Consider the following 25950-nt stretch of genomic DNA (forward strand, 5'->3'; position numbering starts at 1 on the left):
GTCCTGCTCCCTGCATCCTTAACGCATATAGCCGACACTGTTTGCCATGCTGTTTGTATCAGACTAGTAGGAGTCACTTGAACTTGACACTGATTAAGGCGCCATCTTAGTATCTTGGCTGTGTGTGTGTGTGTGTGTGTGTGTGTGTGTGTGTGTGTGTGTGTGTGTGTGTGTGTGTGTGTGTGTGTGTGTGAATGGGAATATTTGGGGGGGAGCAAGTCAGAGAAGCACGTCTTGGCAGAGAGCAGGGGTTGGGATGGGGATGTGGGTCATCCGTCTACCACAGCAGCACATGCGAAGTTTGTTTTTATTATTATTATTCTTAAATGAGCGCTTACAAATAATAATCCTAACGTGCAGACTGGAAAGACGGGCAACTGAGGACACTGTGTGACCGTGAAAGTGGAGTGGGATACGTTGCCAAAAGTGGCGCTGCCTCGGCGTCTCCCACCACCCGATTAACAAGGAGCCGCTTCATAAAAACAACCAAAGGAGTTACCACACATCAATGGACGCCATAATAAGCATTTAAACGGCGAAAAAAATCAGTTTGAATGACAACAAGAGCTCATGCACAAGCCTGAAATCTTTAATATTATACAACGTCATGCATCCAGTGTGTTATAAAGCTGTATCCGTTGAAATGCGGGGAAAACAACAAAAACGCACTGTGGGTAATTTGAAAGATGGCTTTCAAGTGAAGAATTTACTGCTCCACTCTCCGTGCGAGCCTAAAGCAGAGGAAGGTTTTTACACCAACCCCCCCACAAGGTGCTTCAACTCCCCCCACCCCCACCCCTCGCCCAATATCCTTCTACTATAAACAGATTTAGGAATATTGATTCAAATTCTGCTTTTGACTTTTGCGCAAGCGCACCACTTGCATTCCGTTTGATTTTTTCATTTCTTTTCAACCCCCCCCTCTTCCCTCCCCTCCCCTCCTCCCTCCCTCCCTCCCTGCCTGCCTGCCTACCCGGCTCGGCTCGTCTCGTCGCACATTTCAAGTTCCCCCTCTCAGACACCGTGACGTCAAATAACCGAGACCCGGCTTTCTCCGAAACACGGCGGGCTCACATGGAGGCTGCATCCCTACGCATGCACCAGGGACGTGCAGAGCTGACCTGCACTGTGTGATCATCCCGAGTAAACAAGCAACATATGATAACGAAATTAGCAAAACTTCAACATTTTTACATTCCACCGTGGATCATGTCTGTTTTTCCTGGCCATTACATCACATTGCATCCGTCATTGGTGTAATTCTAAACCGGGTGGGTTAACTGCAATTCTGCAAATAAAACAGCGGGTTTTCAGATTTTTAGGTGTGTCTCCCCCTCCACTGGGAACAGCTATGCATGTGCTTTATGATGACGCCCAATACAAGTCATCGTTTCCAGATTATATGAGAAACCAGAGCAGAGGATTCAATCCAGAAGGAGGAAAAAAAAACATGAAAGGCTCCTTTCTGCTGGATTCTCAATGGATTAGAAAGCAGTGACGGTCACGTGGATGCAGTTGTGTAAAGACTAGCGGCTGTATCACAACAATGCCCCTCCGCAGCCGACTGCGACTGGCTCTGCATTACGTTAGCGCTCATTCATCTCAAGTTATCCTATGGATTGCTATACTTGGCTGCGGTGTGTGGACCCGGAGGATGGCAGCTGACTGTTGGCAGCGTGCAGTAGCCTATAATCTCTCTCTGCCTATAGGGTCCGCTTGCAGTATCGGAAGGAGCAAAGGCTGCTGAGAAGGAATTGAGGGGGGGGGGGTTCTATTCTGCAGGAAAAAATAATAAGACTGAGTTGTACTCTTGGCTCGCGCCTGTCGCTGAAGTTTGATATCGGATTGATTGGTCAACCCCTTCTTCCTTCCTCCCTCTCCTCAGTCGCAGAGTATTTGCTGGCTAAGCGGGAGAGTGCGCTCTAAGAGGATAAACCCGACACAAGCAGGTCCCCGACGCCTTTTGTCACGCAACGGAGGCTGTGATCTTAATAAACCCAGTGGCTAATTTACCACTCCTTAATAATTTAGTGATTATTAGAGCCAACATGCACACACTTTATCTCAATGAATACAAAAGCACCCGCGTGTGTAGGAGCTTCAGCTGCACATGCAAGACTATTAAAAGTTGAGGCTGTTTGGCGCTGCTGAAGCCGTGCAGTGAGCGAGGCTGTGCAGGGTGCAAGGTCTTGCTCAAGGGCGCCTTAGCAGGGCACTTGGCCCTTGATCTGAATCTGAGACATTTTGGATTTGGGACGGCTCCTGCACATCAGCGCATGGCCAAACTCTGCAGCCCGCAACACACCAGGTTTCTTCAGATCTCCTCCCATCGCTGCTCTGAATAAGACAAGATGCTGGCAAACCCGAATCATCATGAATTAACTCAGTCATCTGAGAATGCCTGTGAAATGTGGGGTTTATATTTCCTCATATAGCAACAGAACAAGTTAACATGGATTACTGTAGGTATTTATGGCAGACGCTTCTTTAATCAAGACATTAAGCCTGCATGGGTATTTAAACGAGCCATGACAATTAGATTGAAGTGCGATGGATTTGTAACATCATAAGGTAAAATATGGCTTGATAAACATAGGAGCTAACATACATCTGATAATTGCTTAACCGAGGGCTTCCATTTGCGCGGAAGTTGATGTGCTTGCCAATTATCGATGCTTATTTCACCTCCAGCAGAGTGTTGAATATGCATTCACCAAGTAATCCACGGTGTGTCTTTATATCTTAACGCGTTTCATGGCCTTTGTGATGCAAGATGATTAACACAATGGCTTTGTCTTTGACTTCAATTATTCTTCAATTGACTCCTAAGAGACATTTACATACCCCATCATACTGTATACTGTAGCCTGCAGGCATTTCTGCTGATCAGGAAATGAGTGAAAGTGGCCAATTGTGAAACACTATACAAGATACGAAGTTCCTAAAGCTTTCATATTGTACTTTGGCAGAAGCAGGCTTGATAAAATGCCCAGCAGATTAACAGATCAGTCAAATTCATTGTTTCTGCTGTTATAGTGGCTAAATGTGCGCAATGCTCAAAAAAGAGAATACCAAGGGGCCTACGTGGCCAGATTTATAGCTGTCATCATTTACAGCCCACAACACGCACATAAAACATCCACCTCTTAAATGATATTTCTATTATGCTACGGGCTGAAAGACAAACTATTAGTGGGATGTCCAACAGGAGACAGCGCTAATTCCCCAGCATCTGGCGGGGTGTCAGAAACTTGATGAATTCCTTATCAGAGCAGGCGCAGGAATCACCGCTAATAGGTCCCGAGTGAGGGCTGCGGCAAACGCGCATTCAGCAAAGCAGATGTTCAGCAATTGTGCTTTGCGTTTGTCTTTTGACAGATATACTTTCAACACTTTTGAGAGGTGGTAAATGGGTAAATGAGCAATTGACATCTCTTTTAATGGCTCGTTGCTTTGCCCTGAACGCTGCGCCCCCCGAAACCGGCGCAATAACAGGAAGCCTCCCTGAGGAGCGAAGACCAGTTTTATGAATCAGTGAAGTGCAGGTTATTAGAGAGGGTGCAACGCTGAGGTTTAAATTGTTAAACAATGTGAACCCTAAACTATCAACACCTGTGATTAAAACTTTAATCACAACCAGAGAACATCCGTGTATGGCTTTCATATCACCTGCGCGGACAACAAAAGGCTGCATTTGTCTCAGATTGCATGAATGGCGTGATTCAGCACTTCCAGTAAACTTTTCACCTGAGAGGGCACCCTCGTCCCGGGACTGCCTCCACCTCACAGGGCGGCTTCTTCCCCGAGGGGACGGACAGCAGCGCTCACATATTCATCAGCCTTTCAAAATAAAGAGGACAATGCTCGTTAATGTCCCCCTTTTTGAGAAGAACATGAATTAGAATTGGAGAGTGCCTTTCCATTATTTAAAGACTTCATTCATCGGCTCGCTCGTGGTGATTTTTTCAGCGCTTGCGCAATGCTCCCGAGTTGAGTCCTGCAGTGCTCCAAACCGGCTATACTGCAACATCAAGGGATGGAAAAGACGCACATGTGTTTTACTAGCGTCCACATGTTGCACAATGGTGGCGCACAAAGCTATTTCCCGTCAGATGTTTGAATAGATAGATAGATAGATAGATAGATAGATAGATAGATAACGTGCATGAATGAAAGAGCAATAAGTAAGTAAACAAGCCGCCCACAGCATTTGTTCCTGACAAAAATAAAAAAAGATGTCACCATACAACACAACCAGCAACCAAAGTAGCCCATATCTCTTGCACAATTCCGATTTGTGTCCCAGAAATGCCAATCAAAGCGGAAAAAAAGGCAAGCTCTGGTTGCATAATGTTTGCGCAATCTTTAATCCGTTATGGATATGCATGAGGCAGGGATAGCACCATGAAGAAAAAAAAAAAAAAAAAAAAAAGCATCCGCTTGATCCCGCCGGTGTCTCAGCCTCAGCACGTGTGTAGTAAAAGACTTCACTCGCTGACATATAGCGGCAAAAATCTCTGTGATGGAAATTTACGGAACATAACATGATGGAAAAAAAAGTGTCATGGTAGTAAAGAAGACATGCATTAGTAATTTACTGGATATATAGATATTTTAGGCTCCTTTGTGATCTGATAATTTTCCTGTCATTCTTTACCCACCTTTTTATTTACCTCCACGCCACTGCCTCCATCCCCTATTAACAACACTCTTCAAATGCAATCAATAGATAGATTCAGCATTACCGGCTGCTGATAGCCACCTTCTCTGAGAACATTGGAGTCATTATTTCCTCAAAACATTAACAGTTCTGAAAGATGAACAGACCTGTTATGATTCAGACTTACATGGTGCTATATTGGCACCTTCTGTGAAACTAAATATTCTTCATTATGAATGCATGATAAACTTTTCCAAGTGCAACATTTGCTGCAGACACACTTCTGGCACAGCAGTTGCTCATCCGAATGTAAAATAATAATAATAAAAAAAAGAGATGATATAAGGTAAAATGATTGCAATGCTTGTTTACTTTCCTTTGCATTCGTGGGGGCAAAAAAACAGATAAATAAATAATTAATAAATGTTTTGTTGTCAGGCAAAGATGTCACACTTTTACAGAGGACATCAGTGCTGGTGTCCTCAACATCTGAAGTGGTGGTTTAAGCTGACTTTAAAATACATGTTAAACACAAGTGAAATTTAATAAGATCACTGAAAAGAAACACATGAAAATGTGTCTGTAACCCGTTTTCTTTTGTTTCCCAGGGACATTTCCGGGTTCATGAACACAAATGCCTCAGTGTTCCTCTTTCATTTTAAAGAATCACTAAAAAAAAAAAAAAAAACAACTTAAAGAATCATTTCTTTTCAAATAAACCCGAAGTGTCCCTTGGTGCGTTTTCTGCGTCTTTCAAGGGCTTCAGAAATATTTCTCTGTGTGTGTTAACATCTGCAGTGTATGGCCACAGGCACCATTGTAAGGATGACTGCAGAGAGGAAGCATGACACATAATGGCAAACAGGAGTCTGAATCCATCACAACAACAGCAACAATGCAGCCTGGGTTTTCCATATGAGATGTCCCGTCCCCTGTTGTAGGCTATTCTCAACAGAGGTGATCCTGTAGTACAGTGTGTTTGGATAACTGGGCCTTTAAAGGACCTGGTCTGTGGGTGGGTGGAGGGGGTTCTGCTGCTAAAGGAGAGTGATATTCAACAGCTGTGTTATACAGGTTTTCAACAGCCATAATAAAAAGTGTCAGACATAACACCAGTTATTTTCTTCCCACTTTTCCACTAATCTAGACTCGACTCTCCCACTGTGCCTTTTGGCCCAAACGGTACACCACCGGCTCATATTTTCACAGCATTAGACATACTATTAGTGTGTGGTTTTTTTGGTCTTTGGGTATTTTTCACAGTTCTGTATTCATCTAGACTGACAGAGCAGAGTCAAAGACATTTTCTCCCTCAGAAGCATCAACAATCTGTTCCATCATGATGGGAAACAACAGTGTGAGTGGACAGCCACTGGACAGTGCAGGTTTTTTTTTTTTTTCTTCTCTCCTTTCTATTAATGGTCACCATCCTGGGACAATAACAGGCGAGCAGGGTTTGGAGAGGGAGGAGGAAAAAAGGGGAACCAGGTAGGAGGGCCTGGTGACGGGGAGTGGGGGTGGAGGGGTTGGGAAAGCCAGGTGCTGGTGGAAATTGGCAGGCGATTGCCAAAGCGACCTCATGCCAGGATAATGCATGGGGCCATAGGTGTCCCCCAAGCCAATCCCAACCCTCATGCTGATAGCTTTTCAATGCCTGTGGGACAATCTCTCCAATAATTGCTTTTCCTGTTTCAATTCTGGTCTGAGGGCCGGTAACAAAAGAGAGGGGACTTTGTTTCTCACAACCATTGCAAAAGTGCGCAGTGTATTGTGTTCAGAGCCACTCTTAGTCACCATATAGCTCTAAATAGGAGTACAATTTATCTTAGTATGTTATGTAATTGCATTGGGACTATAAGCAGTGGCTTTGAATTTTAAAATAATACCACAAAGACACATGCAGCCAGACTGCTTTCAAAGTTTGTCCACGGCTGTGTGATTGGCAGATCGCTCCTTAATACATTGCACATTTTCCTTCAGGAGACCTTTTGCAGGTTGTAACTAATCTCCTGTTTGTTAAAAAGTAACATGGCCAAATATTTTCATTCGCATCTCTGAGACACCCTATCCAGCCTCTGCTATGATGACCGATGACATATTTCTCTCCGTATGAAGGGAGTGAAGCTCAGCGGGCGCAGTGAAACCCAAAGCCTCTCCCTACAGTTCCTCCTGAAGTCAAGGGAAAGTTTGACTTGTTGCTCTGTAAGAATCACATTAAAAAGTTTTTTTTTTTTTTGTTCTTTTTTCCCCCCTTAAAAAAAGCTACTCCCCGTTCATTTTTTCCATCCTTTTCAGTGTCCATCTGCCTGACTTCTATGGCAAATATATTAATAGTTACATTATAGGTACTAATTAGACCAAATCTGCTCTGTCAGTATTAATAATGATATTAATAAGTTCACAGCATTCTTATTCGTATTATTATTATCATTAGTATTAATATTAATAACAATAAAAAAATAACAAATAGAAACTATATACTGAAATCAGATAATTTGTAAAATCCTGCTGACTTCAACTTTTTATTCTTCTATTTCTTCTCCATTTTCTCGATAATTCTTACGTTTGTTAATTTACTGGTTTGATGAAGTTAAAAGAAGCCCACAGGGCCTCCGTTTTCCAGCCGCTCTGACCTTCCTCTCACCGCCGTGCACAACCCAAAATAAGAGAAAAAGAAAATGTGCGCACTTGTAATTATTAACGACCCACTTGTCTCCTTGTCCTTGAAAAGGTTTTAGGCGCAGTGAAGTCAAGGAAGCCGAGTTCAATCAAAACAGGAGCGTTTTCTATGGAGGGGAACTCTTTAAGTGCCGGTGCAACAGTGAGGAAAAGCCTTTCATTAAAAGTAACCGTGAAGTTTAATTAATAACCGGGCTGCGTCGGCAGAAATGAAATCCACTCGACTTTTCCTGGGACCCAAAAAATAAAAAAAATACAAAAAAAATCAGCGTTTGGAAACTCAACCGCAGTTTGTATGGGCACACTCATTAATGTTTTTAATCGTTTCAGCGCGATGCTTTTAATCTCTGCGGCAAAAGAAGAGCCCAATAAAGAAAACGCAATTCAGATTGTATATAAAACAAAAGGGCGAGGGGCCATAACTCAAGCTGTGTGTGGGTCAGGGTACAGTTAAATACTGAGAAGCGTTACCACGCAGCCAGTTTGTTTTCATTCTCGCGGAGCATAAATAATATATAAGCTCTCCTGTCTGTCAGTTACATTTAAAATGCCGTCGCTCATGCATTAGAAATGAAGGTGGTGGAAGCTCTTGTAAAGGGTGATATTATAAGACGTGGCATTGGCTCAACCTTCAACGACAAAGTTCACACCTTAAGATGAGATAAAGAACTCAGAAGTGGTCCCTTAAAAATAAATTAGGATATAAATAAATAAGTGAACAAACTGACTTGGCTCTTTTTTTCCCTCCCTCTTCTCCCTTCAGAGGGAGACTTGACGTTAGAACAGATTAGAGCATCTTTTCAGGTGGAAAATAACTCAAAATCTACATGTTTATGAAGTGGAGTAAAATCTGTGTGAGCTCGGTTTCATTTCCAGCATTTTACAGTCAACTTTATGTGTATTCTGGCATTTGATATTCTGTTGAAACTGGCTGCAGTGTGCCAGTCCAGTACCCAGTTTAATTTACCTTGTCTTGGGAATGATTTGTCTGTATTACCTAAATAAGGTGAAATCTGGGGCACGCAGACTCTCTACTGCTTGTCGGAATCAGTGGAGTGTGAAATTGCAACACCAGACAGGCTGGATAATAGCTCAGAAGGGGGCTAATGTCCCTGCTACATTCACAGAACATTTTTATAATGACTGAATTAAAAGGAAAAAAGTATAGATTTATGCTATATTCTGCTTTTTTTCCCCCCTTATTGCTGTCTTGATCAGTGCTTTGGCTGTCTCTAGGTGCATTTTGTCCTGCTTGGATTAAGCAGTGTAAATAGATTTAGATCCAAGATGCTGGTTGTAAAATGGAAATAACCTGTGCAGTGCAGTCTGGCCTTTGCTGGCTCTCTTTCTGGCCCTTTCAGGACCCTTCTCTCTCATCCTGCTCTGTTAAAGGTGGACCAGTTGGAACAATTACAAATACTGAGGGCCGTCTCTGCTCCCTCATGCCTCCAAAGACGTGTCCTCAGAGAGGGCACACATGCACTTTCAGTCTTTCTCAAACCTCTTCCTTCTCTGTCCCTCCTGGTAACACACACACACACACACCCACACACACACACACACTTGTAGACCAACAAACACATAAATTACATGGGGATTACTGAGACATGGTTCTGTTCAGGGAGGGATGTCACCAGCAGGACCTGATTTGTCGGGCTTTACTATACTCAAATTCGGTTGGTAATACGTCTGCTTTTAGATCATTCCAAATAGCCCCCCAAATCCCTGCGACTCACCATTTAACACTCCCACTGGTGCTAAACTTAATCTTGCCCCTGACTGGGGTCACCGTTCTGGTATTCTGAGCTTTCCAGCCACCGGACCAACTCAGACCAACTCAGTCTAGGCTTTCTCACAAGTCTTTTTTCGTGCATGTATCAACAGGGCAGGGTGGAGCAGCGTCAATAGGTGCTGGAGAAGCAGCGATCAGGTAGATGAGTGTTAGGATTCAGCACAAACTTACTGTGAAAGAAGAACAAATACTACAAGCTGGTTCAGAAGTTGCTTAATCAAAAGCACAGAAGAGGAAAAAAGAGTGGAAAAGTAATAAAAAAGTTGATCAACTTTTGGGTAAAGAGAGCACCTCCGCAAACACTGATTGCAAAGCCAAAGTAATGCTTCTTTTTAGGATGTTCTCTGCTGATGTAAGAATGTTCACCATAATCCTGGCTTGTTCTCAGACTCAGAACCTCATGAAATCTGTCTAAATAAGCATGTTTTCATGTACTCTCAAGCCCATAAACTAAACCCAGCCCTCTTCATTAGGAAGATATAGTGTTTTTAGATTGTTTTGATGTGGTCAGCGAGCAGACGGACCATTGGCTAAGCATTGGAAAGAGCAGACAGACAGACAGTCCAAGCGGTTTAGCCTTGTTTAAAATTATTAATCCACTTCTAATTCCAGCTGGCCCCCTGGCAGCATAGAACCCTATCAAAAAAATCAGCGCCTCCATTGTGAGGCCTGGCAGAAGGGGACTGGGCGTATTTTTTCTGCTCCAATCAGTTTCTAGAGGTTGGGCGATTAAAAAAAGAATCCCAAACCCCCCCCCCCCCCCCCCCCTTCCTCGCACAGCGGGGGAATAACGGAATCATTAATTCCCCATTAATTTCAGAAAAAAAATAAAACTAAACTAAATGTCGACTTGATGTAGTGCCTTCAACAACATGAAAAGACAGGAGTGACAGACAGGAGCGACAAGTGCTTTCGGTTTCCCAAAAAGTGTTGAAGGGCAGCATTCCAAAACCTTTCGTATTTGTTTGTGGGGGGGGGGAAACTCCCTGATGTGACGTGTAACATTCAATATAACTAGAACGCAGAAAAAACAGTCTGTCCGACAAGAAGTCACGACTCTCTCATTTAAGCAAACTCATAGAAGCTGATATCATCTTACTTCTTTGTTTTCCCACTTCCTAACAACGCTCTTCAAACAGATCTTATTTAAGACGCATCTAAACGCCCTCGATACTGACGCTCTGATGGAGGGACGGCGTCTGTTAACGGGGTGATACCTACAGACGCACAGGAGGTCATTATGCGTCGTCTGACAAGGCAGCAGCTCTGAGGTTTGGAAAAGCACACAGTTACACTTGACACATACTTTTTTTTTATTCAAACACGTCAGAGGGTAGACAAAATAATGTGGACACTTCATGAGGTCTGAATTAATTGCAGACACAATGGCGGACCACTCGCAGCTGCTCACTCCTGCATCTGTTGCATCTGCTGCGACTAACCTGTTGGTTACAGCGTGAAACTTGTTTGCCGCGTGACGTTGGCGACTGCTCCTCTTGACACATGTTCACAGCTTTTGCAACCAGTTCACCTGCAGTGTGGGCACTGATGTTTCAAAGTTTTCTCAGCCATCTCTCCTTGCTTTGAAGTCTCAGACATTAATGATGCTAATGTGATTAATAATATGAAAATCAACTCGTTATTGCCCACCTTGAAGGAGTCTATGATTAAGTTAATTCAAGAGTAAGTCTTTTTTCTATGATTAGGTTATCATTATTGTCTTTAGGCCCTATGCAAGCTGTTCATAAATACAAAGATGTTCCAGGCTGCTACCCACACACACAGCTGGGTGGCAGGCAAGAGGGACAGGGAGGGGAGGGGGGCAATGTCAAATCTCTGAGGGGACAAAGACGTGGTTCTGCTCCGTCTCCCCCAATGTAAACACCATACAGCAAGCACACTGATGCACGAGCACCAAGCGAGCGGATGGGTTTTGATTAGGAAGCATGGCCGGGCCCCAAGTGTGGGCCCCTATCATCACCCTTTCATGAATACACGCACACACGCACATGTGCATGTGCACATACGCGTACTGATGCACACAGAGACACTCATGGGGCCATTATAGCTGTCTCTGCTCAGAGTGACAGCCTTTCATATCTGTCTGTCTCCAAGCCAAGTGGTTATCATCTATGCACCCAACCATTAGGAAATGTCACAAACACACAAGCTGAAGCGCACGCACGCACACACACACATGCAAGTACATGCACATGCACGTAAACACACAAGCGCTTTTTTCCTCAGGAAATGAGGTCCAATTAGATGTAATCGATGGCAGATAAGTAAAAAGCATTTCAAGAAATTCAATGCTTTTAATTTTTTAAAATTGATTTTTCCACTAATTTCTCTCTCCCCCTCTCTCTCTCTCTCCGGCTTGCTCACCCCTCTTTCCCTCTCTCCATCTCTCAGGGTGACTTTTGAGCGCTCAGAGATTGACAGAACAAAAGAGATTGTTGTGGAGATACTAATTATTTAATGAATTCTTTATTTATTTTAAAAGTTCCCTGGGTGGCGATGTGCCCAGACTGTTACAGTAGATGGAAAATTACAGGCTGGAAGACAGTGAGTGACACATGAACAGAGGCAGAGGGGCAGGGGGTGGGCCGTGCCATCCAAACATGCCCATGCCCTTAAAAGCCATGGCAACATCCTGCCAGACACCCCACCACCCCCAATCCCCCTCAGCCCCCTCCAACAGCCCTCCCCACCTCCATTTGCCACATTCCATTTCAACAAAACTGCCATATTAATCATGTGTGCTCACTTCAATCAAGCTTCTGTGTGTGTGTGCGTGTGTTTTTTTTGTTTTTTTTTTGTGTGTGACGCTGTGCACAAAGTTCCAATTTTCCAGAAACAATCCTTAAAGTGACAACAAATGACAGCCAATTTACCTCAGCAAGGGGCTGCATGTCCACTACAATGAATGCAAACCACTAAAATATCAAAATAATGTGTGCCCCCCCCCCCCCAAAACCAATAAGTAGGGCATGGGGAGAGTAGGCCACTAAAGACCGGGTCATTATTGATTTGACAAGTGAGTGAATAATTCATCTCTTGTGGCAGGCATCAGCTGGGACGACCATTTACGACTACTACTGTACCCCAAATCTGACCTTTCCTCCGTCTCTTCCATCAGTCTGTTATGTAGTCTAGCACTCTGATACTGTACATCCCGTGCCCCACCTCTGGCACTTTATGGGAACTCGTCTTATGGTCTCTGGTAATCATTTCAAATGTTCCTTTCAATCCCAGATTTTGTATGATTTCCTCAGCCAAGTGCTGCTTAATTTACGATCATTTCCAGCTTCCCTGTAGCTCTTGGCCAGCGGGACACAAGGACAGCTTTATGTATGGGTGTAATTCACACACTCATTGGCACCGGCCCCAGCAACTGCCCGCTATACAGAAATACTGATTTACACACTACCTCAGCAATAGAAGATAGTAGAAAACAGATAGATTTGATTGGCTGAGTCAAAACTGTTGCCTGATAAACACAGATGTGGCTGCTGAGCTGTTAATATAAATCACACATCCTCATTCATGCCGCCGCCATACCGCTCGCCGTATGAATAACTGCTAGTTAGTCAGTGGTTACGACATGCACAGTAGTGCAAATCTGCTATAAGTCAATCTTGTTAGCGCTAACAAAAACACAAGGGAGATGAAAAACAGCCCTTGTGGTGGTAACCTCACCGAGAGGTCGTGGGCTGATTCCAGGATTTAACTCACTAATGCCCAGTGACCATCTGAGACAAACAAATCACAGCCGTGACTTCAGCTCTCCTTCTTGATTTCTTTAAACAAGCGTTGCTTAAACACAGGCGTTTTATATATATATATATATATATATTTAATAAAATGCACTCTCACAGGGTATTCCAAAAAAAAAAAAAAATTCTGAATTACATCAAGCGTTTGACACACACGCAACTTGTGAGAAAATGACTGGGAGCTGAGCAGCCCTGAACCTATCCCATCTGTACACAATAAAAAAAGAGAACTCCTGCAATTTATTCTACAATAAAGGAACAGTCGTGCTCTTGAATAGAGCTCTCGGGGTGTGTTGAGCGCAGAAAGGCAGAGTTAGTTTCAATCTGTACTCGGACTACCTGCTGAGTTACCAGATCCCCAGCGAGTGTGAAGTCAAGCAGACTGCTTCTCTGACTCACGCTGCCTGCCACCACCTCCACGCTGCATCATGATTTATTCTATGACAGCGAGACGTTGGGACTGTAAGATTAAGACGTGTTCTGCGAAACGCCTGACACTGATCACCTGGTGGAGGGAGATATAAGCATTTAAGCACACACACACACACACACACACACACACACATGCATACAGCCTCCACGCCCACTGCTTGTACATGCTCAGATTTAGTTGCATTTATCCATGTACGGTACATACATGCACGCACACAGCCTGCCTGTCAGCAGGTAAAGGCATCACAAAGAGAGCCAGAGCGGGCGGAAAGTTGAAGAGTTGTGCGCTTGAGCTGTGTGTGACCTTTTGTCCATATGAGATCAATCAGAGAGGCGGGAACCACGGGACCGCTCAGTCCCTGTCCTGCCTCTCCGAACCTGCATACCAGCCTCACACGATCCGCATTCTAAGGAGCACCGTTCTCCACTCACCTAATTTTCTCTTGCTATTAAGAAGAACGCTAGAGAGCGACTGTATGGCTTAAAAAAAAAAAAAATCTCTTTTCTTTCTTGTTCCCTTTCTTGCTTCAATCTACATCTTCCCACTCACTCAAACACACGCACACAGGGGCCACAGGGAACTCCAAGTTTCCATTCATGCTTCTCATTATCGGGGCATGTCGGTATTTTATGAGGCCGTGTAAACCACTGAATTACTGCACTTTAAAATGCATCCTGACACTATTACGCGACCATGTTGATGGAGGGGCCTTTCATTGCTGGAGCGAGGACCTAAAATGGTGGACGACAAAAGAGCATGACTTGTTAATTATTTTTAACTGCCGGATAAAAATGATTATGAAGTAAGGCAGGATACACAAATGGACGAGGCCACACCACAGAGTGACCCCCCGTCTTTGGAGAAACGCTGACGTTAGTTTGTTTAGAAGGAAAGCATAACAAATTTATTTTGTCTGCCAGGAAGCTGATTTTTCAAGTAAGCGTCTGTTATTATAAAAGCTCATAAAAAAATAAAAATAAATTAAAAAAAAAAAAGGTGATGGAATATTAAATGGATAATGAGGAGTGCATTACACTGAGTTCATACCAGTTTTTGAATTTACTCTGACATGTTATATTAATTACAACAAGTGATATTATTCATCCCAATTGTCTTTTCAATTTAATAGACAAGCATTTAATTAGGTGACTCCCTCATTCAGACATACAGAGAGAGCTTCGGAGAAATATCAGTGGGTTTTGAGTGAGTGTGTGTGTGTGTGTGTGTGTGTGTGTGTGTGTGTGCGCGTGTGTGTGCGTGTGTGTGTGTGTGTGCGCGTGTGTGTGCGTGTGTGTGTGTGTGTGTGTTCCCACCCCTGCCAGAACCGTTTTCATGCTACTGATTTTTTTTTTCCTTGTATAAATGCAGCAATGAAAAGAAATTACAAATTGTTGTCATCACAAGTCAAAAAATATTAACTTTCGCCACGTGAAAAACGCAGATATTCATTTACGTCTACAATTTATCACCGCTGCTGCTCACAAACAGAGCACTAAAGATGTGTGTACACTTATCTCCAGCATTTAATTTTGCTGACCTGTCTCTCACGGCTGAGGGACATGATGTCACACAGTAATAGTACCTGGACGTGTGTATTCAGGGAACATTTAAGGTTATTCAAAATTTGCTTTGTAGTTTTTTTTTTTTTTTAATGACATGTGAACTTGTGATTCTTTTTGTTCGCTGCCCAGATAAGGTTAACAAGTGGGTTTCCATCACACACACACACACACACACACACACTTCCAGTACATTTCTAATGCTCATATGCTTTATTTGACCAGTGCTATCATCAAAGCCAGTTCCAATCTTTCCAATCTCCTCACTGTGCCCTGGGGTTCCTGTATATGTATGTGTGTGTGTGTGTGTGTGTGTGTGTGTGTGTGTGTGTGTGTGTGTGCGCGCGCGCGCGCGCGCATGCACACGAGTGTATGTGGGAGTGCGAATGTGCATGTGTGTATGTCCATGTGTAAGTGTGTATGCACACATTTGCATCCCAGCTCACAGTGCATGCATGTGTTTGTGCACAAGTGTGCGCACATATGTTGTGTGTGAGCGTCTCTCAATGAGCCACAGTGGCAGTATAGCTGAGGCAGGAGCAAGCTGTTGGTCGGCAGAGCGGTGACAATAAAAGGTGGCAGATCAGTCAAAACAAGCCCTGTTCTTCCAGGCTGGGCCAAAGTGCTGTTGAAGAGGTTCTTTTGAGGCACCCTTAATGTGGTAAAGTGATCTCCTCCACAATTGGGACACTCCAAGAGGCCATCCCTGACAGCCAGAGGAAAGCAAACTTCCCCCCCTCTCCCCCAGCATTGTCAGTTTCCATCAAACCCACTTGGACCAGATCCTAGGAGTAGATATACCCCAACATAAGGGACTTACAGAGCAAAAAATGAGAATTTTATAAACACAAAATATAGACCTGCGCTCTTCTTAAACTGCATCTATCAAACATCACCCCATTTCTTTATGTTCCCATTTGCATGCAACTACTTTGATTGTATTTTGTGCAGCTGACTCAGCTTTTGGCTGACTGGACAACCCGTTTCTCTCACCTTCATATGCACCGTTGCTCTCACTATCTCAGTAGCCATTTCCCCTGTGTTATTTATTGTCTGCGGTGTGGATGTGGCCTAGGTTGCAAAAAAGCCAGGCAGCGCTCAGAACACGACAGCAGAGCCCAGTTGGCCTCCTGACAATTTGGCCGACAATACTAGCAGACTTAGCACTCACTTTTTACAAGGGCTGCCTCAAATTGCTTCTCTCTTTCTCTCTCCGCGGCACTCGCAAAAGAGAGAGTGGCAAATTGAAACTGAACTTTATTGGAGGCTGTAGCCAGACATAGTCCGTAATAAGTATGGTTGCCCTGATCCAAATAAATAATCACCATCAAAGGAAACTGTCTGAAACACAGATTTGACCATTCTGGCTAACTCTCCGTAAAGCTTCCAAAGTGGAATGGGACTTTGGGCTCAACTTAAATGAAAAGGGGATTTCTTTTCTTCTTCACACCCTATTCTAACTATTCCTCTTTTCTCTCTATACTTCTTCTTCTTCTTCTTCTTCTTCTCCTTGTCTGTTGAAACATGTGGTCAGCTGTTATGCTTCCATGTGGTCAGATGATCAAAGCTGGGGAGCAGCAGTAATTGTCCCCCGCTGAAGCCCTGCCCCGGCTGGGATCAGGATCCCAGCAGGTGGGGGGGACAGCCATGAGAACGGAGGGAGAGGGTGGAGGAACGCAAGAGGCCCTGCCTGGCAGAAATAAAGACTTCCTAAGGGCTGCTCTCTGACAACAGAGCCCCAAAGGGAGAGTGAAAAATGAAGCCTCCACACATTCGGAGGGGTTTTCACTCAGGGAAAGGGGCCGCCATTGGGGTGAACATTAGGGAGAGAGGGCAAGATGGAAAGCATAAGAGAATAGGATTATAATATTTGCTCAGAGCGAAGAGGAACAATTGTGCGCCCATTTCACAGTGTCCTTAGAACTGAGTCTGTGTCGAATCCAAGAAGAGTTTTTTTTTTCTTCTTTTTTTTTTTTTTGATGGTTCATGAAATATGGATGCTGTTTATTTCACCTGCTAACCCTGACTTCTCTGGTCAAACACCTTCCACTGCCAAACACTATCGCTGGCGAAAAAAGAAGAAAAACTACAGAAATAAACTTGGCAGCCTTTACTTGTAGAACACACAAATACACGAGCCACTGACATGGACGTAAACACAAGAAAGTCCACTCTTTCCTCTCACCGGCAAGCCAACAAACACATTATTACCATACACAAACAAAAACACACACGCGCACACCGAGGTGGGGAAAGACCACGCATACCTCGGCCGGTCAGTGTTTACCTGAAGACCAGAGGGAGCTGTGAAAGCTCACAAGTCGGGCTACTTTGCATGTACATGGGAGCCCGCAAAACACTTCTCACTGCTGTCCGTCATTTTGATTGCCCAGCACGACTCCTCCGCCCTAAACCTCCCAACACCCCCACCTCACTGCACCCCCCCCTCCCCTCCCCTCCTGGCCAGATGGCTTTTTTTTTTTTAACTGTCTGTGGGCTCTTGCACCTCTGCTCTACCACACTAAATCCCTGAGATGGCTGGGTGGAGTGGAGGGTTTGGGAGCTCTGCGTGGACAAATGGTTCGGAGGTAGCAGAGCAAATAAAACGGATTAAGAGGAGTCTTTTCACAGATACTTCAAAACTATTTTGGCGCTGAGCCATGGATCCCCCCTCGCCACCCTCCCAAGTACTCCCCCCCCCCCGCCCCCCCGATAGGAGGAAAAATCTGACACCCACAAAGAAATTTTCAGAGCATACAGAGATTGTCTTTGTGGGATATCAGATGGAAAGATTGTGCATGTGCTGTATTATACGTAAATCAAAGATACTGTCTCAGTCAGACATACAGAAATCCATTCATGACTGTAAATGAAGCTACAACAGAGGTGTATTTATAATCTTTCTATTTCTAAATACTGTATTAGTCTAACACAGAGTCACGGTAAAGAATCTTGTACGATGGCTACTATTGCTTATGGAAATCCTCATGATCCTCAGTACGACCCCGACGTGAGGAAACAACAGCCTCAGCCTCATAATTCGACTTCTTCCATTTTGCATTATTGGAGGAATGGTGACGTGTAAATCTTCTGACTAACAAAGCGTTTTACAGCCTGTGAGAAGAAATACATAAAGCCACTGCCTTCACTTATGTCGCACTACACGCACATTTCCACTGTGCAGAATGACTCAAACATCCATCTATAAGGACTGTCATTTTCATAACAGCACCATGCCTGTTATTGATTGAATGCCTTCAATTTTCTCATCAGAGTTTAAAATGATTCTCTTCCTTATTATATATATAAACTTGTGCTACTTTAGAGCAGACTATATCGCATTTGAACTGTAAAGTGCAACGCAGCCACAGTCAGAACGCAGCGAATCAATAGAGTCTGATATGAAGGAAATCCAAATGTCACCTCTTGGCTCCATCCAGCCAAAGGTTAGATTCTTGACTCCCCGCTGTCTCCTGTCATTAGGTTGCTTAGCAACGGGCTACAAGCTATAATTAGCTTAGCAAAATTAAGATTTCCATTTTGTTAACACAAAAACACTTATCTGAAAAGTGTCACATGTTCACTGAAAGACATTCCAAAGGCATGCATTGAAATATGAGTGATTTCTTTTTTCTTGTTTTTTTCTTTTTTTTTTTTGAAGACTTGGCATGCTATGGCTGTCGCCGCTGAGTGAGATGTACAAGTGCAGCTGTTATAGCATACTTAATGAAAAATCATAAGATGGGGCATGATATCACCCTGTGAGCATCTGTCAAGTGTTATTCTCATATGTTCGCAGCATACTAATTTTCAAACAGTCTAACGGTCCCTTCATCTTCTTCATTACGCCTGCATACCTGCAGCAAGGAAAAGTCCTCAAGGAACGATAAAGCATTTATTTCTCCCTACACTTCTTGCATGCATCCACCCACGCTTTCATAAAGTCACAGGCCAGTAGTTGGATGCTTTTACTCAATGTGCCTTAAAGTACTGTGATTTCAATCAATTCTGGCTCTGTCAGCCCTGCAAGGAAACAAAGCAGAAACGTTAACAGTGTCAATGCCGAGCCACTGAACTGCACTTAACCTTGCTTCCTGACTATGGTATAGCCGCTACATCCAGCCTTCGCCTATCATCTGTCCTTCCATCAACACACCAGAACATCCCACAATCAACACCCATCATGGAGCCAGACATGTAGTTATGACTTAAAGCGGAGGGCAGCGACACCGGCTCCTGCTGACGTGTTACCAGGCGGCAATGACAGGGTCAGCAGGATCACTCAATTAGCAGGGGTGACAAAAGACCCAGCAGGATCCAGCCCAGCATCCCCCCCCCCCCCCCCCCCAACCCTGACACAACATCAGCCACCACAAGGGCCACCAACCTGTGTCTACGTGTTGTTAGTAATCACAGATATAAGCAGTACCAGCGCTTTTCTACTGAATCTTGTGGACGTTGATGTTCTGCTGCAATATTCAGTATGTTTACATTCAATCCAATTAGCCATTCTCTTTGGTTTAGCAGCTTTCGGTCGGTGGTTCGATTCCCGGCTCTTCCTGTCTACATGCTGAAGTGTCCTTGGGCAAGATACTGAATGCTGAATTGCTCCCCATGTGGCTCTGCTACTGCGTGTGAGTGTGCGTGCGTGAATGTGTGGATGTGGCATGTGTGGTTAAGTGCTTTAAGTGGTCGGTAGACTAGAAAATAAATGCAGTCAAGTTACCATTTAAAGCACTGACTCAGTCCATTTATTGTATGGTAAGAAATTTAACAAAAAATAAAATATGAGTCCAATAATCTTGTGCCTTTCATCATTGGAGGAAAGTTACAGAGGCGGTAATAGAACAATCATGTCTCCTGAAGAACTGCATTTACATATTTGTTTGTTTTGACAAATGATTTTGAGGGAAAAGCATTTGCTGTCCTCGTGTTCAGCTGCGGCTTGTTTTCCAGTGAAATAAGTGCTATACGTTCTTGAAACCGGAGACCGGGATTCACATCCTGAGTCCTCCATGCGGTTAGTCCTGTCTCATGCTTCAAGTCAGTGAAGATGTTTTAAGCATTTAACCACGACCTCGATCTGTCACTACCCACAAGTGCTTCGAGTGCCTCAACATAACCATAAGAATATCAATCATACTTTACTTGCCACAAGCAGTCCTTGTTGGGACAATATGTTGACAGTGAACGTTACATTCAGCGTGAGTATTTTGTTACATGGCAGACATGTTCATTAAAAGTGTTTCCACACTATGCTGAGAAAAAATTATGGGGGGGGGGGGGGCAGCATTTTGTTTCCTACCAAATGTATTTAGTGTAACAAATTAGCAGTATACACATTTGTAGTTAACAGGGTTGAAGGGGAAGTGAAGAGCTACAGCTGCAGCTCATGCTTATTTTCAGTATCGATTATTCTACCAATTATTTGTCTGATTAATCAATTAGTAGTTTAGTTTATAAAATGCCAATAAAACTCCTAAAAAAAAAAAAAAAAAAAAAAATCTCCCAGAGCTGAGGATGACTTCCTCAAATTTCTTGGTTTGTCTCAGCGACAGTCAAACAGATCATGACCAGGGCATCACATTAGAACTGGATGATCAGCAGAGATCGATTACAAAGCCAATCGCTGTCCAACACGCAGGTCCACACCTCAAATCTACACCTGTGAATCACACAGATGTGCTCAGACTTTGGTGCAGGTATCTGTATGCATGTACACCCTGCGCGTATGTGTCTTTGTGTCTGTCTCTTCGTGAGTCTACTTTTTCCTCATCCTCTGTCTGTCAGTCTGTCAGGCCATCTGTGTGTATTTCCCTTTTGTGGCAACCTGCCTGCCTGCATCCCCCCCCCCCCACCCCCCCCCTTACTGTCCTATTTGCAGCAAAACGACTCCTGTCTCGATCGGCGTTCAGGATATTCCTTGCAGCAAAGAATACATATAACCCTATGTGTGTTTTGCGCATTCCCTGTTGAGTGGAAGCGTTTGAGTTGAGGATGCTGGAAGTTGAAGAGATATTGCCAGAGATGGAGGTGTCAGCGAGAATGGCAGCATTGTTAATTAGAACATTCCCCTTGATGGGTCTCCACCTCAGCTACGATATGTAGGGCAGTAGTAACATAAAATAGATGCCTTTGATTACGGAATACACACACACACACACACACATATATACACACACACACACAGACACGTACGCACACACTAGAGCTTTACACTGAAACAGGGACGGAAATAAAAAGATTTAGAGACTTAAAAAAGAAAATAACCCTCTTGAGTCTTTCAAAGGCTTTGTCTGTGAGAGAGTGTGTCTGTGTGTATGCATGTGTGTGAGGAGGTTTGTGAAATCACATGACCGCTTGTGTGTGTGTATTTGGTTCTAGGCAAGTTCTGAATCCAATTGAGAGGTTTCGGGGGAGGATAATAAGACTGTTTAAGCTTCCAGCATCCTTGAAGTTCTTGTACTCAGTGCTTTCCCTCAGTGATCACTCGATCCCACTGTCACTCACTTCCATCCATTCAGGCAAAATTGTGTTGTTTTTTTTTTCCCAGAACATTCAAACTAGTTACAACAACAACAACAACAACAACAACCACAGCTACGCTAGCACACAGGAGGGCAAGGATTAAGAGCTGCCTGTTGCTCTGCAAAACAGATTGTTGATGTCCAACATTTCACCTTTCGTGTCATTGTATTTTCTCCTTTACCAAGACGGAAGAAGCAGGAGTTGAGACACTTAACACATGAGTTGGCTGTCCGATTGACTGAGTGAATGACAAGGCAGGGACGTTACAGGAGAGAAGAAGAGAGCAAGTGAGCTGCTGCAGGAGAGCTGGTAGAGAGCAGACGCATCCACATGAAAAGACTGCATTTAGAGGAGTAAGTGCGTCTCATAGTCGCAGTAAACTCGTTAAGTATAATGCATTTGACCTTGCAAATGCTGATGACCCAAATGTAAGACAAGCAGCAGGTCAGAGCAGTGCAACAGCTGGCACCACAGTTTACACAGACTTCTGCTGTTGCTCTTACTCAGCAGATAAATGCGCTCATCAGTCATACAGTCAAATAAACATGCCTCAGAGACCAATGAACTTTATGCCTCAATTCATTGCATTTGCATGGTGCAATTTAAATTCCAAGTTTGTTTTTTCTCTTTGGAGTTCTCCTCCTCCAAGCTCCCCATCACACAGCAAGCAGGCATCACAAGTTAACACTATGCTAATGATCCCTTTTGGTGCCCATTAATTGCCCGATGATTATCTTTACACTCTGCAAACAGTCACACGTCAGTCACCTTGTGTCACCACAGAGCGACAAACTGGCCAATAAGGGGCTGGTTTGGAAATGCTGGGAAGAGTGGGGGCAGGTTGATTAAAAAAAAAAAAAAAGAAAAAAAAACACCAGGATTTAGCCGGTAAGTGAAATAACTGGATAAACTTGAGGACTGAAAGTAGCTTTATAGGTCAGGAGGAGGTCAAAGAGGAGCTGGCTGAACTGTAACCTAAATCTCAGCCAACAGTCAGTCAGCTGTTAACCTCGAGACATTATTCCAACCATATAACTTTCGATCAGTATCACTCACATGTCTGTGTGGTAACTACAGAGCTACATTAGGAGTCAATAAGCTAAGATTTGCTCCTAAGTTAAAAAAAAAAAAATGCTGCAACTCTAAAGCTCACTACTCAACGCTTTGTTAAGTTAGTTGTTGCAATCCATACACAAACAGAAATGTAAAAAAAAACAAGCAGTGGCAGCTTTACAGGAGCTGCATGCTGTAACTATTACTTGGCAACCAGCGACTGTCGCAGTGACTCCCTGGAGTCTTGTCATCGTCGTGACTTTGCCAGACAGCGCGTTTCCCAAAATGTTGAACTACCAACATCATTTACATAATCCGTTCTACACAGTGACATTTGGAAACAACATACCAAAAACATTTTACATTTTGTTCCTCGAGTAGACCGAAAGCAAACTGTCCACCGGTTTTCATGGAACTCTATTCATGGAAAAGAGAAAATACGAGAGATGAATATAAAACCTCCTTGACAGAGAGATTTCAAGTAAAAGAGGGGCTGCTGTTAAAAAATTCATTATACGAGAGCAGAATGTTTAAGTTATAAGAAAGTCTCAAAGTAAAGCTGTAACTTGGCTGCTGTGGAGCAGCGGTACGACAGAGGCAGGGGATTGGGGGTGTGTGACACCTCTGTCTGTTGACTCTACACGTGTGTTGTATTTAATTAGCCGTAATCCAATTGAGGGATACGGCTTCCTGTTAAGAGAGGTGCAAAGGGTCGAAATAAACAGCTTACAAGACTATTAAACAGTAAAGATGCAGTCTGCAGCCTATAGGAGGACAAAGCCCTGACCTTACTGACACACTGAGCATCAGTCCACTCCCCAGGTGTGACCTGACCTCCGGCAGCTGCTTCATGTTTGTGCTGCTTTAGTTTTGTCAGATCTATGAAAGAGTTTCCTCTTTATTAAGGCAGAGAAGATAGACAGTCGCAGAGAGACGGGGGGAAAATGAAAGGATGAAAGAATGAAAGGGAAAGGGCGAAGAGGGATCAGAGTGAAGACAGTTTTGGTCATCTTATCTCACTTAACTTGACCGCATTTATTTAGAAAATGCTGTTTTCAGGGAAGATCAAAAACTATGGCTACCATGTGTTTCTAACTAGAACCCCGGCACACACAGAGAACAGGTTATTATGACAGTGATCGCTTTCTCTCATCAAAGCCTCTGTTTCAAAACCACCCATGAGCCAAAGGTGTCAGCTTGTAAAGAGTCTCTCCAAAGCTCATCCAATCAGGCTCAAATCATCATCCAAGCCCGCTACCCTGCAGATAAATGACATTCAGTATATAGATGATTTAGAACAATTGGTCTGAGGGGAACAACAGTTGGTTGATGCAGAAGGCATGGGCTTTTTTTTTTTTAGGAATAAATAAAGCTGACTGGTCAAAAAAAAGACTGATTGGAACATGGCTGAAAACCATGGCAACAGACTCCTTAGTAAACAGTTTATGGAAGCCCAGTAGGAAACCCGGCGGTTGGGTAAAGACAGCCTTGCGCTAATCAGTGCATACCAACACCTCCAGCGCCCAAACCTCCATGAATTTCTCAGGAACAGATGTGTCAACTGCGCTGGCCCTCCGCTGTGCCGCTGCAGTGTCTAGGCCAATCAGAACTGTGTTACTCAAAGAGAATGGCTGCATAAATTATTGTGCGTGTGGATGCAAGTGTGCTTCGTGGTGTAGTTTTAATGTATTCAGAATCCAAAGTTGCTCTCAGCACTCAGCTACTGTAGTTTCTGCAGTCAGCAAAGCAGGTAAACTCTGCAGTGGAGTCAAGACGAGTCCTATCCTGTCGCGAGTGCCACCTGGAGACGAAGAGGTCAGACTTGCACAAAACTTCAAGGAACTGTACCGTGAGCTCCGGCATAACTGTTGAATTCTCACTAATAAATATTACATTAGATTCTAGTAGAAAATTCCACATCAAGCAGCTTCTTTTGTGTCTGGCGAATGAGAAGAAGCGCAAATGAACAGGAAAATGGGAGAGATACTTATAACTACAAGTTCAAAGAAAAATGTAAGAAGAAAAAAGCGTCTTGACCTATCTGCTTATAGCGAGGAGCCGTGTCGTTAAATATAATGTTGCCACGCGCTGCGCTGTGATCAATAAGCCTTGCAGCAGAAAGAACGCAGCAATTTTACAGGGCACACTACAAACACAACTCATCTAATCATCTTCAAAGTTGCACAGCCCAACACAAACCCTGAGACCAGCTCTGAATCAAAGACTAGCACTCTTCAGCAACCAGACTGACACAACGCAGCACATGTGCGTCCGTGTACGCACACACAGATGTGCACTCAGACGCGCACTGGCACGCACAAACACTCCTCCCTGGGCAACTTTTAGCCTCAGTCACAGCCTGTTCTTCTCCCAACGTAACCATAATTCACCCCTATCATTTATCAAAATAATCATGTGCCGGGGCCAGCGGAGAAGCTTGGCGATGAAGTGACACATCTGAGGTCAAGGGGAATCATCTTTCAGGGACTGCTCTACGCTGCGGGTGGTTGCCAAGCCGCGGCGCTGGATGGTGAGGTGGCCGTGGCGACGGTGGATGGGAAAAGCGGGGAGGCGTGGGGTTGTGTGTGTCTGTGTGTGTGTGTGTGTGTGTGTGTGTGTGTTTGGGGGGGGTGCTGCCAGTGCAGATGCCCGCAGACAGACCGCCTTGCCTGAGAGACACGAGAGCTGCCGGAGCCTCAGACAGCTCTCTCCATCACCCCCTCCAACTCCCCCTCCCCTCCCGTTGCCATCTGTGAAGCACGCACGCATGCACACGCACGTACACACAAACACACACACACACATAAAGAAAGACGGCACCCACTAACTAAGAGGCCCAGGGACACTTAGCCACGTTAGCAGCCTTACAGAGACCGCTGTGCTGGGTAACTGCTGACATGCTTTAAAAAGACTAAGAGAGAGTGAGAGTTAGTAGAGAGGGAGGGAGGGAGGGAGGGAGGGAGACAGAGCTGCTGAGCCAGATGGTTGGTCTAAGCTAAGCTAAGCGCCGGAGAAGATTGAGATACCAGCCAGGTGAATTTTGCTCTCGATTCTTTTTTGACAGGTGGACAGAGCAGAGCCGTCTGGGGTTGACAGCGCTGCCATGTTTTCAATAAGCAGAGCTGTGTGTGTGTGCGTGTCCTACCGTGTGGCATGTGCAGCCGCGCTGATGGTGCGGCTGTTTTTGTGTGTGAATATGTATGTGTGCCTGTTATTCTGTTTCTGCGTGTCCATATGGGCAGTATGTGTGCGTGCATGGTCATATTTTCTTTATTTTTTAAATGCATGTGTGTGTTTCTCTCTGTGTGTGTGTATCTCATGCATGGTAAGCCTCGGTGGTTTCACCCTGCACTTGCATCAGTTACAGTGGATGGTGTTGACAAGTGTAATGACAGAGTTAGGAGCTCTAATAGGCCAGATCCTGCCACGGAGAGGAGCATAAGCTACTGTTTGCAGTACTCTTCATGTCA

General features: G+C 44.2%; 1 long non-coding RNA gene across 3 annotated transcripts in view; it reads right to left on the reverse strand.

The window, feature by feature from the left end:
• The window catches only part of LOC143325789 (uncharacterized), an 87730-nt gene that overhangs the window by 46540 nt on the left and 15240 nt on the right, over positions 1-25950 (reverse strand). The gene's annotated exons all lie outside the window — the stretch shown is intronic.

This window comes from Chaetodon auriga, chromosome 9, assembly GCF_051107435.1.
Source record: "Chaetodon auriga isolate fChaAug3 chromosome 9, fChaAug3.hap1, whole genome shotgun sequence".
Classification (NCBI taxonomy): Eukaryota; Metazoa; Chordata; class Actinopteri; order Chaetodontiformes; family Chaetodontidae; genus Chaetodon; species Chaetodon auriga.